This window comes from Athene noctua, unplaced genomic scaffold (genome assembly GCF_965140245.1).
Source record: "Athene noctua unplaced genomic scaffold, bAthNoc1.hap1.1 HAP1_HAP1_scaffold_34, whole genome shotgun sequence".
NCBI lineage: Eukaryota > Metazoa > Chordata > Aves > Strigiformes > Strigidae > Athene > Athene noctua.
This window is the reverse complement of record NW_027437537.1, coordinates 990,001-995,529: the sequence shown is the minus strand read 5'-3', so window position 1 is coordinate 995,529 and position 5,529 is coordinate 990,001.

Genomic DNA, 5,529 nt, shown 5'->3' with positions numbered 1-5,529 from the left:
CGCCGGCCCCGCAGCCCCGGCGCCGGGAGGGGGGAGCGGAGAAACCGCCCCCCCCGCGCCCGGCGCCCTCCGCGGGAGCGAAGCGCCGCTCCGTCCTGCCCCCCCCGGCCCCCCCGCGGGCACCCCCGGGAGGAGGGCGCCTCGCCCGGCCGCTGCGCGGGAGCAGCCGCTCGGGGTGAGTACAGCGGGACCCCGGAGCGGCGGGAGCTTCGGGCGGGAAACGGGAAAAAAAAGAGAAAAGCGGCTTCCCCCCCCCCCCGCGGCCCCGCGGCCTGTCCGGGCTCTCGTGGTGCTGAATGCCCGGGGAGCTGAAGCGGGGGGAGCGGCGGTTCGGGGCGGGAAGGCACCGTCCTTCAGCCCGCCCGGGGGAGCAGCGGCCCCGGCGGATGGGGCCGGGTTAATCCCGTTCTGCCTCTCGCTGCAGATCCGAGCCCTGAGGGATCTCCAGCGGGGCCGTTAGTGACAAAGGGCTTCGGGTGGGTCCCGGCGTGAGCCCGGGGCTGCCGGGACAGCCCTAACGTCAGCTGCTCTGCTGCCAGAGGGCCGGGGCACCGGGAGCAGCTCCCCGTCCCCACCCCGGCACGGGCTGGACAGCTGCGGGGGGAAGAAGCCGTTTGGTGGGTGAATCCCATCGCTAAGGGCAGACAGAGCCCGAGAGACAAACTGCCTGGGCTGCTGCTCCTGCCGCAGCTTGGGGCAGAGTTTGTCTAATTTTTTACGGCATCGCAAAACGTTTATGGCATCAGAGTCTAAGTAAGAGCTTGAATTTACTTCTAGAATTTAAAAGCCCAGAGGACAGGAATAACAAAATCCCTGCCGATGTCGCTGTGACAGCGGGATATACTTTTTCCCGTTGGTGATCCAAAACACCACCACGAGAGTATTTCACTCTGGTCAAAAGTGCAAATGGCTCTGTGCTCCGTCCCTGCGCAGCAGAGCTCCGTTCCCAGCTTGGGGAGGGACAGACGCTCCCTCTCAAGGCCCCAGGGTCAGACGCAGCCCTGCCTGGCTGGGTGCTGGGCGTATCGCTGCCCAGGCTTCAGCCGCTCACGGACCGAGGCTCAACTTGCACTTCAGACCCTAAAAACCAGGCACTTCTGAAGCTTCCAGCGAAGGCGAAGCTCAGAACGTGGTGTCTGTCCACAAGCTCGGCAGCATTTGTGCCCCAGACAAGTGAATTTAGCAGCGTACTCCCCTAGTACGCATCACTTGGGCCGTGTAGGGTTTTCTAAAAATGTTCTCCTTCGTGTTTGTGAGCACACAGAGGGGTTTTGGGGGGGAATCTGCCGTGTCTGACAGACTTCTCATTAAGCCTACAGCTGTATTAATTGTGTGTGAGTCTCTGGCTGGAAGGAGCCAAGGGAAAACAATTCAGACAACAGCAGTTTTATCGATTATTTGCAGAGTGTCCTGTTACCATTTCCAGTTCCAGACAGCTGAGGTCCAGAGGGAGTGGAAAACACCATCCACAGGAGTTGGCAGGTGTTTGTGTTCTGAAAGGCTCAGTCCACCTTAAAACCAGTTTCATTTCCAACAAAACTGAGGGAAGGAGAAGCCACAGGGGATATTGCAAACAGGCGTGTGACCTCACAGAGAAGCTCCGGGAAGCGTTTGGAGCTTGACAGCAAGGTTAGCAGCAGAGCAGGAAAAGCAGAATGCCTGTGAATAAACAGTTATGCAGGGGACCCCCTATTTTGTCGATTTTTGTTTTGCACTGGCTGTGTCAAGGCTGGAGAGCCGTTAGCAGGGTCTCCTGAGATTCCCTTCCCTTCCTGAGGTGTCTGGCAGGCGGAGAGGCTGTGGCAGGGCACATGCTCTGGTTATTTTCTCCTGCTGCATGGAATCTTTCAGGTCATTGCTAAGTCTTGGCAGGATCCTTTAGTCGAGGCTCACTCTTCCCCTCCAATCTCGCAGGCTTTTGTGTGGTTGCTGCTGTTGCTCTCATTTTCTATACATGGTTCTGAGATGAATCTTGTTCAGAATGTCACCTGAGCTGCCTTTCTCGGCAGACGTCAGTTAGCCACACAGTTTCATGAGGACTTAAAATCTTAAATGCTGAAGTCCACGCTGTGTATCGCCGATGCAAGAGATCAGGAGGAGTATTAGGCAGCCGACAAATAACCCTCCTGGCACTTCTGTCACGCAGCTTGTACAGAAGCTTGATGTATGTGTCAGCTGTGCAATAACACATGAAAAGCTGACAGTGAGTGAGCCTGTCATTCATTCTGTCTTATCGTGGCACAGAGAAATAACCATCAATTGTAGAAGATCCTTGCTGTATGAGACCGACATACTACATACTTTTTTTTTTTTTTTTTTTTAGAGGACTGAGTGTGGGAGGAGAGGCCACAGCTCAGACATGTCCTGGGGAAAACAAAAACTGTTTTAGGGAACCCAAAACCTGGAGGTTTTTCATCAGTCAACCACTTTCTCCCTCTCGTTGCTTGAGCACCCGACTCCTGAGTCCCTGGCGTTGCTTCCCTGTCCAACAGCAGATGGTTCCAGAGTTCCTGGGTGAATTCCTTCCTTGCTCTTGCAGACCTGCTCGGGGCTGCACGCTGGGCAGGACTTTGCCCATTTGACTTGTCCCTTGTGCTGCCCCGAGGTTGGGGGCATCTGTTGGATCTGCAGACTCTGTCTGGCCCCTGGGGAGAGGCGGTGGGTGCAGGCACTGCCAGGGCCCCCAGCCTGCGGGGGGGCTGCCTGCTGTGGCCCTGCTTTGGCAGAGGTGGGAGAAGAGCCCTGAGACCATCTCCCCAGCCTGACTCGCCGTGTTTAACATCGTGGTTCAGGTCACCAGCTGTAGCTGTCTGACTGCAGGGCAGCCCTCAGCGCTGTTTTGGGCATTAGAAGATGCGAGGTCAGTTCGGGGCAGTGTGGATCTGCTAGGCTAGGCATAGTTTTAAATTGAATGAAAGTGCCTCTGCGCTTTTTCTTGAGATTTTTTTTTTCCTCCCCGTTGAGCTTTGCTGCACTCTCTCTCTGCTCTGTCACTGGGAACACTGCTGAGTGATAAAATGCCTCTTGCCTTTGAGGTCAGGTCTAATAACACCAATTTTTAAACCAGTTTGAACTCTTTAGTGGCCGAAGATAGGACAGTGATACGGCAATCGCTAGTTCCTTGTTTCCCCCTAATCTGGTAGAATGTGTCTTGTTATGGCCTTTGATAACTGTAACCACAGCAGCAACTAGTGCTGGGAATATTGCGTGAGGATCTTCCATCTCAGTAACCCTGTTCTGCTTCCAGGCACCTTACAGGTCACAAAGGAAATTATCATCCAAGGGCGGTACATCAGGATGGGGCAGAAAATTCCCTCCTCCCTTTCCGAGAGGTGATGCAGGCTGTTGGGGACCTTGGAGCAGGAGCTGACTTTCCCAAAGTCCAGCAGTACCCCAAGCTGAGCGTTCCTGAGCAGGCTGCTGTGTAAGGGTTGATGAACTTGTCTGCCCGGAGGAGTTGGAGGGGCCGCACCGGGATCAGCAGGTGGAATGAAATCCAGTCTGTACCAGCCGAAGAGTGGGAGAGTGACTGAGGGGAACGGGGGGTGCTGGAGCTTTGGTAGCAGGGCTCTCCCTGTTGCGGGGTGGAGGTTTTCTGAATCCAGAAGCCTTTTAAATTTAAAGATGTTTCTATGAGCAGTATTTCTTTGCTGCTGGTTTTCATTCCAAACTGGGGCATAGGAGCCAAACAGCACGGGGTGGCCTTTGGAGAGTAGTGATGGTGCGGGCAGGGAGGTGAGTGTAACACTGGTGTGCCCTGGAATCAGAGGGAGGCGTGCGGGTGCGAGAGGTCTGCGGGGAGTGTAAAAGCAGTTGTGATTGCGGAGGAAGTGGAAACGTCCAGCTCTTGTTCCCAGCACCTTGTAGGAACGGCTGAAAAGAGCAGCAGAAGTGGTGCGCTGGATGCAGCGCAGAACAGCTGCCCCCGATCTGAAGAACAGACGTCATCGCTCCTTCTTTGGAGGGTGGTTTAAATTACTTTTGGCCTCTCTGAAATGGGGAAGGTAAGCGTGTCCAGTTGCCTTTCCCCTTTGCTGCGTGCATAAACACCTTTAGAAAAGTGGATCCCAGCCCCAGGATGTGCTGAGATGAGTATGAGAGCGCGTGGGACAGATTGCTTCTGAGGAGTGCCTGTCGCTCCCGAGAGAAGTTAAAAAGACATGTCAGCTTTCACATGTCTAAAGTCAGGAGAGATCTCAGTCTTTGGGGAGATTTTGTAAAGCATTTAAGAGGGTGAAACAGAGGAGTGGTTAAACTGATGGGTGAGTTACCTCCTCAAATGGCAGCTGTGTGTGTTGTTACATCTCCTGGGCACTGCAGAAGGAAGCTGCCCCCCCGTCCGAGCAGACTAACGAGATAGCGGTAATTGCTTCTCAAACACCAGTTGCCCCTGAACAGAACTTGATTGATTTAGGGTCGGGAAACTGGACGTGCCATCCCCAGTAAGTGAGCCGGGGGATGGCGGGTGAGTCCACTTAAGGAGGCTCACAGAGAATACTAAAGGAGAGTTGTGGATTACTCTTCTGCTCGTCCCCCTTAAAACTCCAGTTACATTTCTAGTAGATACGGGTGCTCAGGTCTCAGCACTCCAAACCGACGTTGCCAAGCGGAACGGCATAATTGCTGGCAAAAAGCAGATTTGGGTTAGAGATGTTTTCAGGGACTCTAAGCCACAGCTGACTGCTCAGGTGAAATGCTGGTTACCTGGGAAGGAAACTGCAGCAGAAACTATTATGATTCTGGGAAATTTTCTCACAAATATCCTGGGACTTGACCTATTGAAGGGACAAGCCCGGGTAGATTCAAAAGGAAGAAAATGGAAATTTGGGTCCCCAACTGCCTCTATAAGACTTTTACAGCAAGCGCCTGCACTTCCTCCTTCTAAAATTGTTAATGTGAAAAGGAGAGTAAAGACTCTGCAAACCCGCTCCATTATCCTGGACAAGCTGTTCTAGTAGACTTGCCCACTGTGGGGCAGGTACCCCTAACCCTAAAAACTCCCACCAGTCCCTGTTCATGGGTGGCTGCTGATGCCCATGGGAAAGAATACCGTATCGATACCGGGGGGGTGTCCCTTCTCTCTAACCATCGTTGTTTTGTTACGCGTGTATTTGTTTTACAGGCTATTGATCCTGGACGACCAGAGACCTCTGTTACTTTTAGTGCTTTCAATAGTTATAGGCATCATCGGCTAGTTATTAGTTGCAATCTGCTTACATCGTTATGTAATTTGTGGAATCGTGCCTGCTGAGTGTGGAGAGTCCACTTATTGGAAGGGTAACCTGGAGTTGTGCCTTGAGTTACCTTATTGGGAATCACCTCCAAAACTAAGGCAGCCTGTGAGTCACCTGTGACTGCACACTGGTGCTTCCAAATATCATACAACCAACAGCAAGACGAAATAATCAGACTAGCTGAAGGGGTCTGGTCCCACAAATGAAGCATTAACAAATTGTACCTGAACATTAAATTGTATTCTCATTTAAATCCTCGTTGACCTTCTAATGTGATTGTGTAACCTCAAATAGT